Genomic DNA, 26,215 nt, shown 5'->3' on the forward strand with positions numbered 1-26,215 from the left:
GGATGGACTGCCGAGTGCCGACACAGAGGTAGCTACAGCCGTGGACTAACGTACTGTGTCTGCTGCTAATATAGAGTCTAGACTGGATGATAAATTATTGATAATGAGATGAAATCAATATAATATCACTAGTACTGCAGCCGGACAGGTACTATATATATTTATTATGTAATGACTGATGACGGACCTGCTGGACACTGTCAGGTCAGCACAGCACCGCAGACTGCTACAGTAAGCTACTATAGTAGTATGTATAAAGAAGAATGAAAAAAAAAAACCACGGGTAGGTGGTATACAATATTATATATATATATATGTATATATATATATATATTATATATATATATATATATATATATATGTATATATATTAAACTGGTGGTGATTGATTATTAAACTGGTGGTCACTTCAGGTCACGTTGCAACTTGCAACTAGTACTCCGAGGCCTAAGCAGACAATCACAAAATATATTATTATACTGGTGGTCAGTGTGGTCACAACAATGGCAGTGTGGCACTGACTCTGGCAGCAAAAGTGTGCACTGTACGTTATATGTACTCCTGAGTCCTGCTCTCAGACTCTAACTGCTCCCCACTGTCAGTGTCTCCCCCACAAGTCAGATAATACACTTACAGTCACACTATCTAATCTATAAATATCACTTCAGCAAGTAGTATAGTAGTATACAGTATAGTAGTACTCCTCCTAATAATGCTCCCCAAAATACTGTGTCTCTCTCTTCTCTAAACAGAGAGGATGCCAGCCACGTCCTCTCCCTATGACTCTCAATGCACGTGTGAAAATGGCGGCGACGCGTGGCTCCTTATATAGAATCCGAGTCTCGCGATAGAATCCGAGCCTCGCGAGAATCCGACAGCGTGATGATGACGTTCGGGCGCGCTCGGGTTAGCCGAGCAAGGCGGGAAGATCCGAGCCTGCTCGGACCCGTGTAAAAAAACCTGAAGTTCGGGCGGGTTCGGATTCAGAGGAACCGAACCCGCTCATCTCTAGTGTGCATGTACTTGTGTTTAGGGCAGACTAGGGGGGATATTCAATTGGCAGCGAGGTTTAGCAAAGTAAAAAAGCTTGTTTACCTCATGCCCAATTTTGGATTACTGCAGGTAAACTCAATCCCAATACCCACTGTATCCTTGGCAGAAAGGTTTAGCGAAGTAAAAAAGCTGGTGTTTACCTCATGCCCAATTTTGGATTACTGCAGGTAAACTCGATCCCAATACCCACTGTATCCAATTTTAAAAATGGGGTGTTCAGCACTGAAAACCCTGCTGTGCGTAAAAAATGAAAAAAATAATTTACTCCCCTCTCTGGGGGTCTAGGGTGTTCTCCACGGCTTCTGGTGTACTCCCTCCATCTTCTGACTAGGAAAGGAACTGCTAGGAGTCCCATGGGCTGCTGGCAGGCTCCGAGCCTGTAGGGCAGGCACAAGAAGTAGTTCTCCCAGTGGCTGGCGGGAGGTCACACATACACACACATTCACACGTACAAACACACTTGCAAATAATCACCTACTCACCGCTTCTGCAGAAGGCCCAGCTTCTGATGCTGGAGTAGAAGACGCCGCTTCGAAAGGTGAGTAAATATAGAGTAGTTAAGCTAATTGGAAACTTCTAATTTCTTAATTAGACCTCCGGGGGTTGCCGCCAGGGTGCCAGAGCAAGTCTCGGTGATTTTTTTCTAAATATAAAGATTTTAAGAAAAATCAGACTTGCACTGGAGGTGCAATCACTACATCTAATTTTCATTCCCATTTTGAATACTAAAGCCCTGCGGCTGTGGGAAAAACCCAGGGCCGCAGGTGTTTTAAAAATTTCTCACCAACAATTAAATCTGCCCCTAGATGTACCAAGTGGTTCTTATCTTTCATCAAATTTCCTTGTTTCTATGACTGGGAGTATGGTACCAGCTGTGACATCATGTTAATATGTGTATGCTAGATAATATTAATAGACACCAGCAGATAGTAGTTTAATAGATGTGCAAGGCAAATAGATTTAACCAGCAACTAGTGTTTATTGTAGTGCTCAGTGATTCAGCAGCACTCTCAGTTCTGTGTAATGACAATGATGATTGAGCCGTGCATACAGCGAAAGTGGAGAGGAGCATAGGAGGACCTGTCATGTATGTAGGCAGGATCAGAGGACAAGCACATGCATCTTCAGGGCCCCCACAAAGCTCTGGTGGTCAAGCATAGAACCAAGATGGTGCTGCACATGTGCAGACTTACCTATGATGGTTATCTTCAGGTATAAAGCAACATGGAGGAAGCACAGCAGCGCACTCCATATACCAACACTACACACCCAACGTAATATGGACAAAGAGGAGCAGAAGCCAACAACTGCACACTGTCATGCTTAGGTCTGTATGTGCATCCAGGTTGAGTGGGTTCTGGAGTTGGTGTCTGGAAGCTGACTTGATGTAGTTCCTGCTCATGGGATATGGTGAGGATACTGGCTAGTATCAGGTTGCTGGTAGTAACCCAGGGAAGAGGCGCGGAATCTAACACACCGGTTCTTTTCACCAGGGACTCCGGCACGAGTTTTGGCTTAGCTGTGCCCGATATGTGGGTCGCAGCCCTCTGACTGGGCCTCCCAGTACTGATGTGAGGATATCACGGATCAATTTAATAGCAGGAAACCAGGGCGGTACTGGATATTGGATTGAATCCGATGGTACAGGATATCGGGCTGGAATCGATGGAACAGGATATCGGTTTGGAACCGATGATACAGTATATTGGACTCGAACTGATGGTATAGGATATTGGACAGGAACCGATGGTACAAGGTATCGGACCAGAACTGATACAGGATATTTGACTTGAACCAATTAAAGAGCCAGGAGTGTAGCGAGATGGTAATATGCATTAAAGATGTTGTATATGATTAGTATCTGCAGAAGTTCTTACAGAATCACGCAGCTAGTCTGTGGACAATATTGCACGGACAAGTTCTGTGTGCAGGGATCTCTCTTACATACTCATGGGGGAGCAGGGATTGGCTGAAGGTGTCAGCAAGCTGGTTTCCCATTGGTTGTTGAGCAGCCTGCACTGGAGGGAATGCTGTACATGGAAGCCAGTGAGTATGTCGGAAGCTGCACTGAATCCCAGGAGGTCTGTCACGGAGCTAAAGCTAGGAAAGGGAAAGAATGTAAGTAGGCCGGGGGCAGCATAGAATAGTGCGAGTTGTGACACATACATAAGAAGCTGCTGGCTACACCTCTTTCATGTCAGCAGCCGAAACTCACTGTGGGGACACAGTGAAAGGAATTAAATTGACTTTACAAGTGATGTTATTCCATCCATTCATTGTTATAGTCACATGCTCTAACCACTGGTGCCTTCCCTAACTGCTGGTCACCTAATGGTAGCACCAGTGATGTGCAGTCAGATGAGGCAGTGCCTCTCCTGTCATATTCCAGTATACTCAATTATAAAAAAATTACAAAGAAGATACTATAAATGTATTATTCTACTTATTTTTATAGTCAAAACTCTAGATTATACTGCACTGCACTCACTGCACCCATTGTAGATACGCCAGTATCTATAATGGGTGCAGTGAGTGCGGTGCACATCGGCCCCTGAGTCCAGAGGGGGCCCCACCACATATGCTGCACCCATTTTTTGAATACTTACCCCTCTGGAGTCCCGCTCCGACATCAGCAGCACTGTGGAATCACTGTGAAAATGGCCATTTTCACGTGTTCTGTGCATGCGCAGTAGAGAAACCACTGGGAATATGGCCGACGTGCCATTTTCCTGGTGATCTGCGCATGTTCAGTAGAGTCTGAGCCCTCAGAGTCTGCAGCACTGCCGGCAGAGAGGAGGGGACCCGAATGGAGGAGGCAGCACACGGGCATCCTTCTCTCTTAAAGCGCCCCTGGGAGTATGACAGGTGAGGCACTGCCTACCTTGTCTGCACATCACTGATCAAAACTCATAAAATTTCCATGAGTATAAACTGCCGCGGGTTCATATACAGTATGTATGTATGTATAAATCTGGCTGTGATACTAGCAAGTGTCTCCCCAGCCATTTACTTCACCACACGTCACTGAGTAGCACCAGTCCAAGAACCTCTAGGAATTTTCAGGTATACTAGCAATAAATGATAACTACCTGGAAATGCATTCACACACATACAATAAATCATGCAAATAAATTAAAATATGAAGAATAAGGTTTATTTACATAAAAACAAAAGTTCTTTAGTGAATTACTTTATAGTCTGTGTTTGGGAAATTGGCAGCAGCAGTCGCTGAAAAATAGATATAGCAATCACCTTTTCCGTGTGAGTGTCTTTCCCCACTGTTAATGAATTGTGCCTATGGCAGGGTCAGGCCAAAGATGTAATTTGATAAAATCCCATAAGCCTGTAGCTATAGATTCCCCTTCAGTTGATGGATGGGAAACATTTTAGGTGTCTCCAATTTGTTCTGAAACTGCAAATGAAACTGCAAATGAGAAAAACACAAGACTTGTTTAAAATGTGCAGCTGATTTACTGGATGAGTCTCAAAGTGATCCAGTGACCAATCCTTTAATTAACTGTATACAAGAGAAATGTAAAGTAAACAGACAGTACTGTATATTATTTGCAAGGTGAAAAACGAATAAGCACTCAACAATTCCTCTCTGGTTGTGCCCTGCCCCATCATTTTACTAATGTGCATACATTTCTGCCAAAGCACTTGGGTTTATAGAAGTTGGCATCTGTAGAGGAGTGTGTATATTTAGTCAATATTTAGTCAATATTTATCATGCTGACATTCATAATGTTGACATGATATGTAGACATGGTTGTAATGTCGATATGCTTGGCAAGTTGACATTGACCGCATCAACACTGATGAAATATCAATTCGATTGTAATGTCGACAAAACATTGCTGGTGGTCCAGTGGTGACTTACCTGGCACAGTGGGTCTGGCAGTGATGTTATGATGACTTCTGGCTATTCAAGCAGTGCTACCGTTGGTGTGTCCTTAACCCCCTCTTGCCTATCCCTAACCTATCCTCCCATAGCTTAACCCTAACCCTCCCTTTAATGCCTAAACCTAACTCTCCCCATAGTACACCTATCCTTCTGTAGCCTAACGTTAGCCCTATTCCTTATTCCTAAACCTAACCCTCCCCTCCAGCAGACTAACCTTATCCTATCGGTGCTGCATCCTAAACCTAAAGCCAGGTAAACATTAATCTTTTTATTAATGATGTGCGTGATTCCGACAGATCGGGGGCTAGATGCATCTTCACTTAGAAAGTGATAAAATCCAGAGTGATAAAGTACCAACCAATCAGGTCCTAACTTTCATGCCACAGGCTGTGTTTAAAAAATGGCAGTTAGGAGCTGATTGGCTGGTACTTTTTCACTCTCCATTTTATCACTTTCCAAGCGATGGTGCATCTGGCCCCGGGACTTTAAAATCATTCACAGCACCCAGTGTGTATGTACTATCGCACGTTCCCATGAGTCATTTGTCACATCTTTAGGTTGGTCATATATGCAGCTCAATCTGATGATATTGTCAATTATTTTCAGCACATCACACAGTGTTTAGTCACTACCAGCTGAGGAACAATATATTTTTCGGAGTTGATGTTGATACAACTTCAGATACTCCCAGCTCCTCCATTTTGTGGTCAGATCCTTAGGAGCATCTACAGTAGTACTTCACAATTTTGTGCACTTCTCTGGTATGTTGCACAGCTATTTACTGTAGGGGGTACATTTACTAAGATGGGAGTTCTATTTAAGATGGGATGTTGCCCATAGCAACCAATCAGATTCCAGGTATTATCTTCGAGAAGGTGCTAGATAAATGAGAAGTAGACTCTGATTGGTTGCTATGGGAAACATCCCATCTTAAATAGAACTCCCATCTTAGTAAATTTACCCCTATGTGTACATGCTGTGGTATTTTGCCTAGTGGTTTCTATGTGTAATGCACAGCTATTCACCAATGTGTACTGCTGTTGTGTTTTGCATAGTGGTTTCTATGCGTAATACACCGCTATTCACCCATGATGTTTCTTTTAAATATATATAGTAATGGTCAAATTTTATAAAATAAAACAATATCCACATACATGTAAGTTTAAAGTCTCATATAAAGGCAATGCAAACGCCAAGAGTAAAACCATCAGTGCTTTGATCTGTCCGTCCGAGTCTCTCATGCTGGCTCCGGACCAAGCGGGTGATGTCACAGCATCCACGTAGTATAGCCACGCCAAGCGCATTTCATTCAATCAAGGATTTCGTCAGGGGAACATATATAGATATACATTCAAATTAGACATGCCACCTTCCATGAGTTGGTGGACTTGTGTAAACCGCACTACAGTTGTGCAGATGCATAGTGGGTGCGTAAAAAAATCCAAAACATCAGGACTGTGTTCCTTAAGGAGTACAAGAACATTAAATTATCCAGGCATCAGGAGCAGGGGCAGATGATTGGCATATTCCAAGTCTTTGGTGTAACAACTTAATGAAATTCACGTTAGAACAAGAACCGCAGCATCCTTCTCTCTGCCCGCATGACCCAAAACTAGCAGAAAAGGATGAGGAAGATGTGGCAGAAACTTAAAGTGTTGATTTGGTAAGTAAAAACAAAGTGCACACACAACATGCTGAATGTTCCAAAGTACATAAATTAAAATTTTTGGAGGAATTTTTTTTTTTACATAATGCAGTCCTCCTGCCATTGCACTGCCCCCACTCCATTAAAGTATGTCAGGTACTCCTCCCGCACTTGTTTGGAACATACAGAGGCTGTTGGTGAACCCCTGCTGCCACAGAGCTACAGCGATCCATGTCCTCCATGTGCTCTGGGTTCTCTGGCATAACTGTGTGCGTTAGCATTTGCTGGTTGGTTTTCTCTGGAGAAAATGATGCAGTACTTGCAATAATGACCCATAGAAACATAGAAACATAGAATTTGATGGCAGATAAGAACCACTTGGCCTATCTAATCTGCCCCTTTTTTTATCCTTTAGGTAATCTCAACCCTTTTTGAACCTTAATTCTTTGTAAGGATATTCATATGCCTATCCCAAGCATGTTTAAATTGCTCTACAGTCTTAGCCTCTACCACCTCTGATGGGAGGCTATTCCACTTATCCACTACCCTTTCTGTGAAGTTTTTTTTTCTTAAATTTCCCCTGAACCTGCCTCCCTCCGGTTTCAATGTATGTCCTTGAGTTCTAATACTTCTCTTCCTTTGAAGAATGTTTACCTCCTGAACTTTGTTAAAACCTTTGGTATATTTGAAAGTTTCTATCATGTCCCCCCTTTCCCTTCTCTCCTACAAACTATACATCTTAAGATCTTTTAGCCTTTCCGGGTAAGTTTTGTGATGTAGGCCATGCACCATTTTAGTTGCCCTTCTTTGTACACTCTCTAATGTTTTTATATTCTTCTGGAGATATTGGGGGTAATTCCAAGTTGATCGCAGCAGGAATTTTGTTATCAGTTGGGCAAAACCATGTGCACTGCAGGGGAGGCAGATATAACATGTGCAGAGAGAGATAGATTTGGGTGTGGTGTCTTCAAACTGAAATCTAAATTGCAGTGTAAAAATAAAGCAGCCAGTATTTACCCTGCACAGAAACAAAATAACCCACCCAAATCTAACTCTCTCTGCAAATGTTATATCTGCCCCCCCCCCCCTGCAGTGCACATGGTTTTGCCCAACTGCTAAAAAATTTCCTACTGCGATCAACTTGGAATTACCCCCATGGTCTCCAGAACTGGACACAGTATTCCAGATGAGGTCGTACCAATGACCTATACAGTGGCTTCTTTTTTCCTGCTATTGATTCCTCTCCTTATGCAACCAAACATCTAACTTGCCTTTCTCATTGCTTTGTTGCATTGCTTCCCTGCCTTTAAGTCACTTGAAATAGTGACTCCTAAACTCCTAAATCCCTTTCCTCCTCAGTAGTTTCCATTATAGTACCCTTGATCCTATATTTAGCCTTTGGGTTTGTGAGACCCAAGTGCATGATTTAGCATTTTTTAGCATTAAACTGTAGTTGCCACGTTCTTGACCATTTTTCAAGCCTAGGTAGGTCATCAATCATTTGTTTTACCCCTCCCGGTGTGTCTACCCTGTTGCATATCTTTGTATCATCTGCAAAAAGGCATACTTTCCCTTCAATACCATTTGCAATGTCACAAATAAAGATATTAAAGAGAACTGGTCCAAGTACAGATCCCTGGGGTACTCCACTGGTAACATTTCCCTCCATAGATTGCACTCCATTTAGTACAACTGTCTGTTTCCTATCCTGCAACCAGGTTCTTATCCATTTAACTGTTTTATAATCCACCCCCACGCTTTCAAGTTTATTTAGCAGTCTGCAATGTGAGACAGTGTCAAATGCCTTACTAAAGTCTAGATATGCTACATCTACAGCTCCCCCTTGATCTATTATTTTCATCACAGAGTCAAAAAAGGCAATAATATTTGTTTGGCATGATCTCCCACCAGTAAATCCATGCTGTTTTGGATCCTGTAAGTTGTTTGATTTAATATATTCCACAACTCTTTCTTTTAATAGTTTTTCCATTACTTTCCCTACTACGGATATAAGGCTTACTGGTCTGTAGTTATTTGCTTCTTCCTTGCTTCCACTTTTGTACAGTGGAACTACATTTGCTCTTTTCCAGTCCTCTGGAATGGCACGTGCATTTAGTGACTGGTTAAATAATTATGTTAATGGTGCCACCAGCACATGTTTTAGCTCTTTTAGTATCTTTGGGTGTATCCCATCTGGCCCCATTGATTTGTCCACTTTTTAGTTTTGAAAGTTCTGTTAGGACCTTCTCCTCTGTAACTGTACTTTCATCTACCTTATTTTTATGAATGTCCTTGCAACATAACTGTGGCCCCTTCCCTTCTTCTTCTGTAGTAAATACTGAGCAAAAATAATTATTTAGGTGATCTGCTATTGCCTTGTCTCCCTCCACCAAATTCTCACTCTCTGACTTAAGTCTTATTATTCCTCCATTTGATTTTCTCCTTTCATTTTTGTACTTAAAATAAGTTTTGCCCCCTTTATGTACTGACTGAGCCATTTTATCCTCAGCTTCTACCTTTGCACGTCTGATCACTTTCTTAGCATCCTTCCGTCTGTCAAGATACACCTCTTTGTCATTATTTTTTGGAGTGTTTGTGTTTCCCAAAAGCCATATTTTTTGCTTTCACACTAGTTAATACTTCTTTTGTGAACCACACTGGCTTCCTTTTCCTGGGCTTTTCCTAACCCCTTTGATACAAAGGTCTGTTGCCCTTAGTATTGCACTTTTCAGTTTTCTCCACCTCTCCTGCACTCCATCCAAGTTCCTCCAGCCCACCAATGAATCACTTAAACATCTCCCCATTTTTGCAAAGTCAGTATTTCTAAAATCCAACACATTTGTTTATGGGTGACAGGAGTTGGATCCTGTCTTTATACTAAACCATACTGCTTGATGATCACTGGATCCCAGGTGCTCACCAATATATATGTCTGATATACTGTCACCATTTGTAAGAATTAAATCTAATATGGAGTCTTTGCGAGTGGGCTTCCTCACCAATTGCTTGAGAGATGCTCCCTGTAAGGAATTTAGAAATTCGCCACTTGTCGCAGAACTTGCAAAAGACCCCTTCGAATTTACATCAGGTAAATTAAAGTCTCCCATGATTATGACTTCTCCCTTTAAAGACATTTTAGTGATGTCCATCAATAGGTTCCTGTCCAAATCCTGCCCCTGGCCTGGTGGTCTATAGATCACCCCAATGTGAATAATGTCCTTCTCCACAGTTTCTGTGGTGACCCAAAGGGCCTCACTTCTATCTTCAATATTTTGTATTAAAATAGCATTTATGCATCTGTTATTAGTAGCCATGTCCAGACAGTACAAAATAAATGACAAGTTTAAAGTTGAAATTACCTGTTTGGTGGTGTTGCTCAGTGTTTGATATTTGTTTTTTTTTTACTAATCAGGAATCACACTCTGTCCTTTACACCACGACTACACCTCACTAAATGTAAAGATATAGTACACCTGACCACAATGGCCAAATGATCAAAGGAGGTAAACACCAGACAGCATGCAGTAATAAACTATGTTTCACTGAGCAACTTCCCCATACATGCAATGCCAATTACAAGCAAATCATTTCATCAAAAAACATACATGAGTTTGCATAAGAGAGAACTGTAGTGAGCAGAATGGGGATGTCTTTTCATAGTTTAAAAAGACAGATAATATGCATGAGATGAATTACATAATTTTGAGGCATTAAAGCAGCCCATATGTCATAGTTTTGGTGTGTTGATGTTTCCCTTCTGTTTACCTTCGGTTCAACGCTGGTATAATGCTAATATTATAATAACACTTTTATGTCAGCACTTCTATGGAAGCACTACCAGCCAACGGCTACCAGCCTTATACTGAACTTTATGTAGTAAAATTTGCCATGTGAATGCAATAATTGCAAACTGCTTTCAATACAACCACTTAAAAGCTTAGTCAATAAATTAGCTTAGACAAACAAGCATTACATACCAACAAGACAGACAACTAAATCTTTACAAAGAAAAAGAAAAGAAAACTCTTTTCCAATGTACCTATGCAATACAACACAGCTAGGCAAGATAATCCTATTTCATTTGCATCCGATGGTAGTAATGATAGTTCAGTGTACCTATGCAATACCACACAGCTACGCAAGATAATCCTATTTTATTTGCATCCGATGGTAGTAATGTTAGTTCAATCTACCTATGCAATACCACACAGCTATGCAAGATAATCCTATTTCATTTGCATCCGATGGTAGTAATGATAGTTTAATATACCTATGCAATACAACACATCTAGGCAAGATAATTCTATTTCATTTGCATCCGATGGTAGTAATGATAGTTCAATTTACCTATGCAATACAACACAGCTACGCAAGATAATCCTATTTTATTTGCATCCTATGGTAGTAATGTTAGTTCAATCTACCTGTGCAATACCACACAGCTATGCAAGATAATCCTATTTCATTTGCATCCGATGGTAGTAATGATAGTTTAATGTACCTATGCAATACAACACAGCTAGGCAAGATAATCCTATTTCATTTGCATCCGATGGTAGTAATGACAATTCAATGTACCAGTCAATCTTGTCCACACACAGATTGATGGCTGTGTGATAGATCCTAAAGCGATTGCAGATTGATGGCTGTGTGAATGATCCTAAAGCGATTGCTTAATATCCGAAACACATTTTCCACAATCCGCCATGCTCTTGAAAGCCTGTAGTTGTATATGCGCTTCTCCTTGGCCAGCCCCCTTTGCACATATAGCTTCATAATGTGCTTATGTAGTGCAAAGACCTCATCACCTACAAACAGTGGCCCCATAGTTAGGGCTACTAAGATTATATAGTGGGAATATTAATGTTATGTGTAGTCGATAAGGGATAACAGATAATGACAGGGCTAGTTAGGGAACTCCAGGGGACGGCTATGTAAAGCATTCACCTTAACCACTAGCCCACACAGGCTAGCCATAAGATCAGTCACACCTGTTGTCTATGTGTACTGACAGTGGCGGATCCAGGGGGGGCACTCGGGCCCGTGCCCCCCCTGTCATTTGTGGCCCCAACCCTATGTGACCCCGCACCGCACAGGGAGATGACAGGCGCCCGCTGATATTGTGTTACCAGCGGGCGGCCGTCTCTCCTCACCGTGAGCCGGAGGCAGGAGCTCAGTACTGAGCTCCGGCTTCCGGCGCTGTCACTGTGCGGCGTGCGCTATGGGAGAGACGCCTGTCATGAGGTCTCTCTCATAGTGCTGACTGAGGAGCGGACGCCCAGAGAGGAGGAGGACTGCAGCGGTCTGGAAGCGGGAACGGGGCTCGGTAAGTATGATGTTTTTTTTCTTCCTTTGTGCAGCGGGGGCAAACTACGGGGGGACCTTACTACTGGGGGGCATCAACAAGGGGCATTACTACTGGGGGTGTTATTACTGGGGGCATCTACTGGGGGCATTACTACTGGGTGGTCATCTATTGGGGGCAAACTCCTGGGAGGCATTACTACTGGGGGCAGCTACTGGGGGACATTTTTACTGGGGGGCATCTACTGGGGGCAAACTACTGGGGTACATTATTACTGGTGGCATCTACTGGGGGCATTACTACTGGGGGAATTATTACTGGGGGGCATCTACTGGGGCATTACTACTGAGGGGGTCATCTTTTGGGGGCAAACTCCTGGCGGGCATTGCTACTGGGGGCAAACTACTGGAGGACCTAATTACTGGGGGGCATCTACTGGGGGCAAACTACTGGGGGACATTATTACTGGGGGCCAACTGCCCCTCACACACTGCACCCTGCCTCTCACACCCTGTCCCTCACATGCTGCCTCCTGCCCCCTGCACCTCACACGCTGCCCCCTGCCCCTCACACCCTGTCCCCTGCTCCTCACACACTGCCCCCTGCACCCTGCATCTCACACGCTGCCCCCTATACCCTGCCCCTCACACGCTGACCCCTGCCCCTCACACGCTGCCCCCTGCCTTTCAGACGCTGCACCCTGCACCTCACATGCACCAAAGCCGCACGCAAATGTACTTGCCCCTTCCATGGTGCCCCCCCTATCATTTTCTTCTGGATCCGCCCCTGTGTACTGATGAGCAACATGTTGAGCAAGAGATACTGTATACAGTACTGACTACAAGTTTTATTGAGAGCTGCGAGTACATCTTTACACCACTGCAGTTACAGTATGTGCAGTTTTCATCATGTTGTTCAAGCTACAAGCTGCTACAGTACAGTACAATGTCTATAGCGGTTTAGAGTCCAATCCAACTTTGTGGCATAGCACAGAAATGAAGGGTAAGGGAAGGTGTGGAGCCATGCATGGAGTTTAGGAGAACAACAGTGAATATGAATTGATCTAATTTTATTGAAAGCTGTAAATGTGTCTTCATACCACGGCAGTTATCTGTACTGATTACCGAATGACTGGTTCCGTCAGTCAATCAGCGGGTGGAGCTATAGGAACATAATTGGCTATTTGACGCATGAGCAGTGCAGTTGAGGAAAAGCGACATCTGGTGTACATTAAGTTATATTACACTCTCTGGCTTTTCCAGAATCTCCTATATAATAGCCCTATTCTGTGACCTTGTGATTCATTTGCTAACGCTGGGCGGAGTCACAACAGTGGGTGGAGTTATTCAAATGAGTCACAGAGATCTGGCCAAATCTACAGGAGACTAGGAGCAGAAGCAGATAGCATGGGCATTGGGCATGTCACAGGCAGGGGTGCATACCTCCCAGCTTTCTGCAGGAGCTTTCTCCAGGCAGAAGGAGGGAAACACACTCAGCGAAAAGGGGGCGTGGCTTCACGGGAGGGCCCCCGTTTTCGTCAGTGAGGGGGCTTGCCCAGCGCTCTGTGAGCTGCTGGCATGCCCCCAGGGCTGATTATGAGTCCGGGGGGCACAGGGCACTTGAGACAGGGGAGCCCTATCTCATTGCTGTGCCTGCTGTGGGTTGGGGGCGTGGCCTAATCGCGGCCCACGCGGCCACGCCCCCTTATGCAAATTCCGATTTTTATTTTTATTTTTTTAATGGGATTTTGGCCCCTCAGCTAGGGCTAAATCCAGAGGAGGTGGTCGCTCCCCCTACACACCCGCACAGGGAGAAGAAAGCAGGGAGACTGCTGCCTCCCTGCAACACCACAGACCTGCCAATATGCAGCAGCGTGTGCTGACTGTAGCACAATGCTGCCGCTGTTGCTGGCAGGACGGGGGGAGCTTCTGAGCTGGGACAGAGCTACTCCAGCCGGGGGGCCCCCTAAAACTGTGGGGCCAACGGTACGTATCCCCTGCCCCCCCCCTTAATCCGGCTCTGCTGCTGGAACCCCCCCCCGTAATCCGTACCCCCTGATGCCCCCTCTCCCTCTGTCTCCACTATTCACCGCTGCTCTGCTAAGCAGAACAGCGAGTACAGGAGCTTTCCAACTGCCACCCCCCACCGCCGGACACTGCGACCCGCGGGTGGGACAGCGGGACAGACCCCAAAAATCGGGACATTTGGGAGGTATGGGGGTGTGTGAGGGGTATGTCATACAGACAGACGGGCACCGGCTCACTGTGTGCTTGACCCCCCACATCGGCATACTCAGCAGGGTCTCTCTGGTGCGGAGGAGCGTCACTTTCTGACACACTCCACGCTTCTTAGCTGCAGTTTAGTGGGGCACCTGCCGCTGTGCAGGTTCCATACTGCCTCTGTTATCTCCAGCCCCGGCAACCCCACCGCTAGCTGCAGCGCTGCCACCCGCAGTGGAGTGCGCCCAGCTCATTCACACACTTTAGCTGGCGGGTAGCGCTGCAGAAATCCGAGCTGCTTGCAGGCTCTGACCCACTCCTCCCTCCAGCCGCAGCGTCTCCTGGGAGCTAACCAGTCACTCCCAGTCTCCCCTTACCACAGTGCCCGGAAGCCGTGAGGTCCGCGCCACGTGCATGCTATGACCCCCTCCTCCCTCCAGCCGCAGCATCTCCTGGGGGCTAACCAGTCATTTCCAGTCTCACCTTACCACAGTGCCCGGCAGCTGCGCGAGGTCTGCGGTGTGTGACTGAGGAGGGGGGGAGGGATGCGGACTGGCAGAGAAAGCAGGACTCCAGCCTGAGAGAGTCAGCCATGCCAAGTCTCCAGCAGCAGCAGATCCCAACAGGTTGGAATGGAACAGCAGCAGCCAGCAGCAGTGACTCCGGTAAGACACATCTGTCTGTCACCACTGTTTTGTCCCTAATACCAATCTCTCCCGTGCCCTGTGTTCTGTCATGTCCCTGTCACCCCTGGCCTTGCCCTGCCACCCTTATTCTGGCCCTTTCACCCTTATCCTGGCCCTTTCACCCTTATCCTGGCCCTGTCACCCTTATGCTGGCCCTGTTACCCCTATCCTGTCCCTATCATTTCTGTCCTGGCCCTGTCACCCCTGTCCTGGCCCCGTCACCCCTGTCCTGGCCCCGTCACCCCTGTCCTGGCACCGTCACCCCTGTCCTGGCCCCGTCAACCCTGTACTGACCCTGTCACCCCTGTCCTGGCCCTGTTACTGCATACCCTCCAACTACCTTTTATGGCATGTACAGTACCCGCAGCGCCTCCAGACCTCTCCCCAATGCACTACACCTCCGCACCTTCCCCTCCACCACATGCGGCACTCCACCCCTCCCCCACATGCTGTGCCTCCAGACCCCCTACACCACCCGTGGCTCCCACTCCTCCACCCCTTCACCACCCACAGCACCTCCAGGCCCCTTCCACCATTCACCCCCCTTATACATCTCCCCCCACACCTGACCCCCTCCACCCGCAGCATCTGCAGACACCCTCCTCCATCAGCGGTCCCCCCCTCACCCACCCCTCCCCCACCAATGGCACCCCCGCACCTGCCCCTCCAGCACCTCCGGACCTCCTTTCCCATCCGCCGCAACACCCGTACCTGCCCCTACCCTACCCATGGTGCCTGCGGTCCCCTACCCATCCCCCTGCACACCCATCCTACAGCACCTCCGGAACCCTTCACCCATCCACAACATCCCCACACCTGCCCCTCTCCCATCCGTGGCACCCCTGCCCCTCCCCCACCTGCAGTGCCTCCGGACCCCTCCCCCATCTGCATCCCCCACTCCTCTGCCCCTCCCCCACGCGCAGCACCTCCCGAACCTTCCCCATCCGGGCCCCACCCCCACTTCTGCCTCCCCTCCACCCGCAGCATCTACAGACACCATCCGCAGTCCCCCCCGCACCCGCTACATTCTGTACATCGTGCCCTGCAGGTGCTGTTCACGCCGTCGCAAGGGGCTGCGCCTCCTTCACCATCGCACGCCCTTTCATTGTGCAATATTTAACCACTAACAAAGGAATGCAGGTAATACTCCATATAATACAAATATTAAACCCCAGAAAGGCATGCAAGGGTTAAGGGGGCGTAGCCCCTTGCGACGGTGTGAAGAGCGCCTGTAGGGCGCGATGAAGCACCTAGTCTTAGTATAGTTATAATGCGACTCAATACAGCATGAGGCGACTTAGAAAGCCACACAGTGGCAAAGCTCGGCAAAAGTGGGACATGCTACATTGCATATGGCCTCTAAATGTAAGAGAACACATCTGTATCTTATCTTAGTTCCAGTATTAACTTTAATTTTTCTGAGGTCTGGAGGTCTTGAATGCTTCTGAAGCTGGTGTGCCTGCTTTTCCTGCTGACTCTGCTGTCAACCTGCTTATCCAGATTGCAGTTGACATCTACCTCTTTATCCATGATGGTAATACTTCATTGTTTTTTTTTTCTGATGTGATCGGTTGACATTGCTGGGATCCAGAGGGTCCCTACTTTTCTTTTTGTTGCTCTTGGCATGCTTTTGGGGAGCTACAGTCTTTTAAATAGACTAACAGGTTCTAGAAAGAGGGCATTTATACTGATGCCAGCTCTAAGACAAAGAGAGAGGAATATCTATTGAAGCTTCTAAGTCAGCTTAGAAGCACACTGATGCTAAGCTAACAAATACTGTGTATGCTATTTCAGATTTTAGAGACGTTTCCCTAGTCAGAGACTGCTGGAGGTGTGGGATGCCGGTCGATCTCTGACTTTTTTTATGTGTTTACCCCTTTATAAAAGTCTGAGATTTGCCGGCGTCCCTCACCTCTGGCGATCTCGGACATTCTGCTGAGGGACTGACTTGCTAACATGGATTTCTAAGGTATCTATAGAATTTTAGACCAACTATGCTGCAGAATAATGTGTGACCGCAATATGTGAGACGCTTGCAAAGCCTGCACTGATTGAAGAACTGCATTGTTTGCCTGGGTTACATCTTCAAACTGTATGAGTGTGGAATTAATAACTTCAATTGCAACTTTATAAAAGGCAGCGATATGAGTATATAGAGCACTTGTGGCTTTATTCACTGGCTTTACAGGAGCAGTTCTATTCAGTATGAAGCATGCCTGGTTTTATATTGAATATAATTGTTCTTTTAAATCCAGTTGCTGAAACCATAAAAGACATGACGTCTTTGAGAACAACTGATTAGGAAATGTAGCCCAGTGCACTGTGGTAGAGACTAATATGAATGATTAAACATTCCCTTACAGTAAATGCAGTACGTAATATGTTGACACTATATAAAAGATAATAGTAAAACATGGAATCATGGAGGGCAAGAAGCAGCAGGGGGAAATGTAACTGTAAAGCCTGACAACAACTCCTGCCAATTCTAACACTCAGTTGATTTTTGGTTTTTATGATGCATGGAAAATGTTTCCATCCAACCCTGGTTACATCCGGGTGACATCTTATACTGACTTTATGTTCACTTCCACTGGTTTTAATATCAAAGCAGCCGATTTGCTTGGGAATGTGTTTTCGACCTGCAAGATTCTCTGTTCGGTATGCAATGTTTTGGCAGGATAAAACCTAAAATGAGCTTGTGGAAGCATCATTTACTTTCGTTAGATGGTGAACATGCCAAAAAGGACATTTTGGGCCGGATGCAATGACATCACGCACGGCTGCCGTACGCTGACATTTTTTTAAAGGGGGCAATCATTTACAAAGCAAGGTTTTGCCTTGTAAGTGATTGCCCCTTTAAAAAAAACATCCAAGTTTTGCCGGCATCCCGCACGGCCGCCCAACTCGCACGTCATCACATCTGGCCCTTTGACTCAAGCAATGGAGGGACAAAAAAACGTTCTAACCTGCTTAACTGGTTGCAGTACATGATGTTGAATATTTTTTTTTAATATTATTTTCATTACAGTTAGCAAGAGGAAGAAGTCAGAGCAGAGGTAATTTTATAAAGAACTCAATAATTCAATATTTTATTAAACCTTAAAATTGGCTAATAAACATGAAAAATTATATTTATTATCTAACGGCAAAAAATAAGCAATTGGCAGATATAAAAGATAAAGAGATTCTTTATATTTCTCATTTGCAGTAATTAGAAGAGGTGAAAATTAGTTCAAGCAAATTATGGAGAAAAGCATCTAATTACAAGCTAAGGGCCAGACTTCCAGCGTGAGCATGTTAGATAAAGCTTTTACATTTTATCAGGAGCTTTTTTTTCTTCTCAACTAACACCTTGACTGGAAATTATGAAATGTTTTTATCTAAAATCCTTAACCTTACTAAACTTTTAAAGTTGTAAGAGTTTAAAAAGTGCTAAATGTCCTGTTCAGATGGCATCCCCCATACAGATTTTGTCATTGTTTTTTTGGCTTTTATGTGTTTTTAATGAGCATTTTAAGGTCAATGTTTTCCCTTGATTATGGTACAAGGGAATAATTACCCTAACTATTAAAAATGATAATAGGTCTAAGCTCAAAAAGTATTGGTCTCTCACATTACTTAACTCAGACTGTAAGACCATGGTGAAAGTCGTTGCTAATAGAATGGTGTTTGCAATTCATAAATGTATTAATGTGGGTCAGTTCTGCAGTGTTACTTCCTAGTTGTGCTATTTGCAAACATCTAAACATAATCAGATGTAATCTGGTGCCAGCAGTATGTAAAGTAACCTTTTTGTCATTCCATCTCTTGCCTTTCCCTTTTATACATGACATCATAAATATATACTGTATATTTTTTGGCTTTAAGAAAGTTGTTTTTCTCAGAAAGTTTTATGCAGATCTTCATCAATGTGTTTTAACGATTGCCATTTCTCTGTATCTGGTGTTAACGTAAGGGTTGTCCCATTTCCTCATTTTAATTATCTTTATAACTGAAATCATTTTACGCTTACCAAGATATGATGTATTATTGGTGTGTTGTGCCCATTCCTGGACTCAAGATAAAGCCACTGGCTACATAAATGACACTTCTATTTACTTACAGATCCTATTAATAAACAGAAATTGGGGGTAATTCCAAGTTGATCGCAGCAGGAATTTTGTTAGCAGTTGGGCAAAACCATGTGCACTGCAGGGGAGGCAGATATAACATGTGCAGAAAGAGTTAGATTTGGGTGGGTTATTTTATTTCTGTGCAGGGTAAATACTGGCTGCTTTATTTTTACACTGCAAATTAGATTTCAGATTGAACACACCACACCCAAATCTAACTCTCTCTGCACATGTTAAAACTTAGAAGTACAAGATGTCATTACAACTTTCTCTATAATAATCTATATTGAGATACTTTCACTACCATTTGCCATACATCTGCGGGTGGTAACGCTTTAATTTTTCCACTTTTAATGCCAAAAGAATGTGAAAATCAACTGAATAAAATACATGTCAGTAGTAGTTCAAACCTTTAAAATATATATATATATATATATAAATGTATAATATATATATAATATATATATATATATATATATATATAATAAAATAAGGAGAGCGCACCAGTGAATAATAGTAAAAAGTAACAATTTACTTGTATAAATATCCACGTACATCAAGGTTCACATTCAAGCACTTAGCCACTTCTCCGATAACCTCCTCCGCAACGATGTCATTCAGTCAGTGGGGTATTTTTCCTGAGATGCCGTCTGCTCTGTCTCAGGCGGAAGACAGGATTCCTCTAGTGACGAAACGCGTTGGGCGTGGCTTACAAGTGCAAGACGAATCCTGTCTTCCGCCTGAGACAGAGCAGACGGCATCTCCGGAAAAATACCCCACTGACTGAATGACATCGTTGCGGAGGAGGTTATCGGAGAAGTGGCTAAGTGCTTGAATGTGAACCTTGATGTACGTGGATATTTATACAAGTAAATTGTTACTTTTTACTATTATTCACTGGTGCACTCTCCTTATTTTATTATATATATATATATATATATATATATATAGTCCTCCAAATCGGTCGGCACTCGGTACTAGTGCAGCGTCCCCTGGTGCCTGAATCCTTAAGACACAGTTCTCCAAGATCGGTATAAACGGCACTCACAGGGTTTGAGATAAGCAAAACTTGCTGGTACTTTATTGTAACGTTTCGGAGCACAAGCTCCTTCTTCCAGACAACACCAAGCTAAAATGACATACAAACACTTACCCTTTAAAATACCGCTTGCATCAGCGCCGCACACCGCGCCTGGCCGCACCTGGAGTCCGGAAACAGCCCCAATGACGTACTTCCGGGAGGATCCTTCCGGTTGTTGTCATAGAGACAACACGGCTTGCGTTCCACCCCAGGCGTCGCCATGGAAACCCGGTCTCCAGCGCCCATTAGCGCGATGCCACAGCCGCTGAAATACATAAAAACAACAGTGTTGATAACCACCAACATTAATAAAACACAACAATACAATATCCAAGGGAAGAGAGATTCTTAGTTATACATACACAGGCAATACCATATAACTTTGCTTAGCCTTGCAAAGCTTTAATTAGATAACATAACTAATTGTATCTGGTGCACACCTGGCAATGGCTGGAACCTAAACAAACTGAATAAGCTACATTTATTTGAAACTACCATCCTGCACTTAATACAAGAAAACATGGATATCTACATTATGCTATTCCAGTTGATTTTTTCATTGAGGCCAAGCGGAGCCATGGTCTTTAACCTGAACATCCACCTAGCCTCAGATAACAACAATGCTTTACCACGATCCCCCCCTCGTAAAGATTCGGGGATGTGGTCGATCATAAAGTAGCGTAATTCGGATAACAAATGGCCTTTCTTTTTAAAATGCCTCGCTACCGGTTGGTCAATGGATTTGCCTGACAGTGATAAATCAATACTGGAACGGTGGAGAGCCATCCGTTCCCTAAAACTACGGGTAGTTTGTCCCACGTAGTATAGACCACATGGACACACCACTATATACACCACATAGGAACTTTTGCATGTCAATACATGGCGAATATCAAAGATTTTTTCATTGTGGGGATGTTTAAAACTTTTACAAGGTGACATATATTGACAGGTAACACAGTTGTGGCAACTGTAGCAGCCTGGTTTCTTATAATGTACATTAGGGTGTTTAGGGATGCCTATGCCAGAAATGTCGGTTTTCACCAGTCTATCTTTTAAGTTACGACCGCGTTTATATGCGGCCATAGGTCTAACATCCTTAAAAGCTGTCAGGTCACTATCAGATTTCACAATAGGCCATAATGCATTTGTTGCCCGGTCAATAATGGGGCTTGCTACCGTAAAGGTGCTCACCCATGGGATTGTATTCTGATCATTCCTTATAGTTGGTTTAAGTAATTGGGACCTTGACATCCCCATAACCTGTCGTTTTTGTTGCTGTAGCACCTCGTGGTCATACCCACGGGCCCTAAATTTACTGATCAATATATCTAAATCCTCTGGGATTTTTGATATGTCACTAGTGATTCTCGCCACTCTCATCATCTGCGACAGTGGTAATCCTCGTTTTAAGGACGACGGGTGGTGGCTCCCTGCCAAGAGAAACGTGTTACGATCCACGTCCTTAAAGTGGACACTGGTCTCCACACGGCCCCCATTGACACGGACCACCACATCCAAAAAATGGATCTCTTCCAGGCTGTGTGAGTACGTAAATTTAATTGTTGTATCCATCCTATTTACTTCCTGCATTAATTGCTCAAATGCATCAGTACCCCCGGTCCACAGAATGAAAATATCATCTATGTACCGGGTGTACCTCAGTATATTACAACTGACCTCCGGTCTGTTCAAAAACATCAAATCCTCCATGTCAAACATATATACATTCGCGTACGCCGGGGCCACTGCCGACCCCATTGCGCAACCGCGCAGCTGTACATAATACTGGCTGTCATACAGAAAATAATTATTTTTCAAGGTTAGCTCAAGTAACTGCATAAACAGGCTATGGTTAAATACAGACTCATCTAGAAACTGATGTAAAAACCGCCTCATCGATGTAAGCCCCCCAGCATGAGGGATTGATGTGTACAAGCTGGAAACATCCAAACAACATAATAATGTCCCCTCTGGTATTACTTCAATCTCCATCAGTAGTTTGATGAAGCTGGTCGTGTCCTTCAAAAAGGACTTCTTTAATGGTAACAATGGCTGTAGAATAAAGTCCAATAATTGAGCAACCGTTTGTAATAACGAATCACGGGCAGAGATAATCGGCCGGCCTGGAGGGGTAACCATGTTCTTATGCAGCTTCGGCAACGTGTACAGGACCGGTACCCTTGGGAACTCTTTAGATAAAACTTTGTGCAAGGCTGGAGAGATTACCCGTTCTTGGACCGCCCCATCTAAGATATCACGTAGTTCTGCTTGAAATCTTTTTGTTGGGTCAAAAGGCAGTCTCTTATAAACATCTATCTCAGCTAGTTGCCTTTCAATCTCCAGCCGATATTCACGAATTCCCTGTATCACAATGGCCCCACCTTTATCGGCGGGCCGAATGATGATATCTTCATAACTTGCTAGATCCTGTAGCGCTTTAGTTTCTGCTCTGGATAGATTTTTTTGCACTTTGCCCGGAGCTGATTTAAATCTGTTAACGGAGTCATCTAGTAACCGGTTGAAAGTCTTAAGCGAGGGATTAACTGATGGAGGGTCATATGTAGACCTAGCAGCTGTTTTTATAAACCTTTCCACAGGCGTTCCTTCAGATAACATAGATTTATTTTGGAAGTGTTCTTTCAGACGTAATTTACGTGCGAACCTATGGTGTTCCCTCTTCCATTCGAACTCATCGTGAAGATTGGTGGGGACAAAAGAAAGGCCCCTCTGTAATACCCCGATTTCCACCTCCGTCAGCACTCTCTTCGACAAATTGATTATAGCAGTTTCTTCGCTGCTTTTCTTGTGGTTGCCCCTTTTGTTTTGTCCACCCCTGCGGGTGGCCGCTCTTTTACAGGTTTTTCCACCCCCGGGGGTTTCCCTAAAGGGACCCTCACGGAGGTACTAGGTTCATCCGACTCCGATACTCCAAAGTCACTGTCACTATGGCTTAAAGAGGTATCTGTTTGGTTTCGGGGACGGGATGCTTCTTTATGCCATGGTCTGCGCCTACGGCTCTTGTCACTACCCCGGAATGCGGTCTCCCCACCAGATAACCATCTGTAGACTCTATTTTCCTCGTAGTCATTGTCCACCGTATGTTTCTTATTTCGTTTGAATTTGAGCAGGTCACGTTTGTATTGATCACATTTTTGATCAAGTTTCGTTAGCCAGCTGGTATTAGCGGGATCTTCCAACACTGCTTTAGCTTCTTGTTTCAGCTTCTCAATTTTTGAACGTGTTAAATCCAATTCACGTCGGGACTCTTCAATTACGAGGACCATTAGGTCCAAAGCACATCTGTTCAAAATACCGACCCATTTCCTGACGAAGTCAGGATTGTTGCGGCCAATCGTTGGGGTATTTCTAGACCTAAAACCTCTGGGGATTTTTCTCTCTCGGTAATATTCAGATAAGGAAGAGGCATGCAATAAGTAATCAGTCTCACGTCGTCTCAACTTGAATAACTGAAAGTAAACATCCTCTATGTTCTGTGCACTATCTTTTTCATTTAAGGGTTCATGCAGCAAGATCCCCTCAATTTGCTCAGGCGTGAAACCAAACACCTCCCCCGGTGGAACAGTGAAATTGAGACAGCCTGCCACCTCCTGGGAGGCCGACGCCCCCTGTGGTGCCTCCATTATCACAAAATGAAGTGCACAAAAAACTTTGCTTTACAGCACTGTACTAATCAGTACAGAAAGTTGCTTGCAGGGTATCAAGGTATTTTTGTAGAGAAGATTAAAGAGGTTTAGGTGCCATACCACATACTGCCAAACGCAGTGCATACAGTCCTCCAAATCGGTCGGCACTCGGTACTAGTGCAGCGTCCCCTGGTGCCTGAATCCTTAAGACACAGTTCTCCAAGATCGGTATAAACGGCACTCACAGGGTTTGAGATAAGCAAAACTTGCTGGTACTTTATTGTAACGTTTCGGAGCACAAGCTCCTTCTTCCAGACAACACCAAGCTAAAATGACATACAAACACTTACCCTTTAAAATACCGCTTGCATCAGCGCCGCACACCGCGCCTGGCCGCACCTGGAGTCCGGAAACAGCCCCAATGACGTACTTCCGGGAGGATCCTTCCGGTTGTTGTCATAGAGACAACACGGCTTGCGTTCCACCCCAGGCGTCGCCATGGAAACCCGGTCTCCAGCGCCCATTAGCGCGATGCCACAGCCGCTGAAATACATAAAAACAACAGTGTTGATAACCACCAACATTAATAAAACACAACAATACAATATCCAAGGGAAGATAGATTCTTAGTTATACATACACAGGCAATACCATATAACTTTGCTTAGCCTTGCAAAGCTTTAATAGCTATTAAAGCTTTGCAAGGCTAAGCAAAGTTATATGGTATTGCCTGTGTATGTATAACTAAGAATCTCTCTTCCCTTGGATATTGTATTGTTGTGTTTTATTAATGTTGGTGGTTATCAACACTGTTGTTTTTATGTATTTCAGCGGCTGTGGCATCGCGCTAATGGGCGCTGGAGACCGGGTTTCCATGGCGATGCCTGGGGTGGAACGCAAGCCGTGTTGTCTCTATGACAACAACCGGAAGGATCCTCCCGGAAGTACGTCATTGGGGCTGTTTCCGGACTCCAGGTGCGGCCAGGCGCGGTGTGCGGCGCTGATGCAAGCGGTATTTTAAAGGGTAAGTGTTTGTATGTCATTTTAGCTTGGTGTTGTCTGGAAGAAGGAGCTTGTGCTCCGAAACGTTACAATAAAGTACCAGCAAGTTTTGCTTATCTCAAACCCTGTGAGTGCCGTTTATACCGATCTTGGAGAACTGTGTCTTAAGGATTCAGGCACCAGGGGACGCTGCACTAGTACCGAGTGCCGACCGATTTGGAGGACTGTATGCACTGCGTTTGGCAGTATGTGGTATGGCACCTAAACCTCTTTAATCTTCTCTTCAAAAATACCTTGATACCCTGCAAGCAACTTTCTGTACTGATTAGTACAGTGCTGTAAAGCAAAGTTTTTTGTGCACTTCATTTTGTGATAATGGAGGCACCACAGGGGGCGTCGGCCTCCCAGGAGGTGGCAGGCTGTCTCAATTTCACTGTTCCACCGGGGGAGGTGTTTGGTTTCACGCCTGAGCAAATTGAGGGGATCTTGCTGCATGAACCCTTAAATGAAAAAGATAGTGCACAGAACATAGAGGATGTTTACTTTCAGTTATTCAAGTTGAGACGACGTGAGACTGATTACTTATTGCATGCCTCTTCCTTATCTGAATATTACCGAGAGAGAAAAATCCCCAGAGGTTTTAGGTCTAGAAATACCCCAACGATTGGCCGCAACAATCCTGACTTCGTCAGGAAATGGGTCGGTATTTTGAACAGATGTGCCTTGGACCTAATGGTCCTCGTAATTGAAGAGTCCCGACGTGAATTGGATTTAACACGTTCAAAAATTGAGAAGCTGAAACAAGAAGCTAAAGCAGTGTTGGAAGATCCCGCTAATACCAGCTGGCTAACGAAACTTGATCAAAAATGTGATCAATACAAACGTGACCTGCTCAAATTCAAACGAAATAAGAAACATACGGTGGACAATGACTACGAGGAAAATAGAGTCTACAGATGGTTATCTGGTGGGGAGACCGCATTCCGGGGTAGTGACAAGAGCCGTAGGCGCAGACTATGGCATAAAGAAGCATCCCGTCCCCGAAACCAAACAGATACCTCTTTAAGCCATAGTGACAGTGACTTTGGAGTATCGGAGTCGGATGAACCTAGTACCTCCGTGAGGGTCCCTTTAGGGAAACCCCCGGGGGTGGAAAAACCTGTAAAAGAGCGGCCACCCGCAGGGGTGGACAAAACAAAAGGGGCAACCACAAGAAAAGCAGCGAAGAAACTGCTATAATCAATTTGTCGAAGAGAGTGCTGACGGAGGTGGAAATCGGGGTATTACAGAGGGGCCTTTCTTTTGTCCCCACCAATCTTCACGATGAGTTCGAATGGAAGAGGGAACACCATAGGTTCGCACGTAAATTACGTCTGAAAGAACACTTCCAAAATAAATCTATGTTATCTGAAGGAACGCCTGTGGAAAGGTTTATAAAAACAGCTGCTAGGTCTACATATGACCCTCCATCAGTTAATCCCTCGCTTAAGACTTTCAACCGGTTACTAGATGACTCCGTTAACAGATTTAAATCAGCTCCGGGCAAAGTGCAAAAAAATCT

Source organism: Pseudophryne corroboree, chromosome 5 (genome assembly GCF_028390025.1).
Source record: "Pseudophryne corroboree isolate aPseCor3 chromosome 5, aPseCor3.hap2, whole genome shotgun sequence".
In the NCBI taxonomy this organism is placed as follows: domain Eukaryota; kingdom Metazoa; phylum Chordata; class Amphibia; order Anura; family Myobatrachidae; genus Pseudophryne; species Pseudophryne corroboree.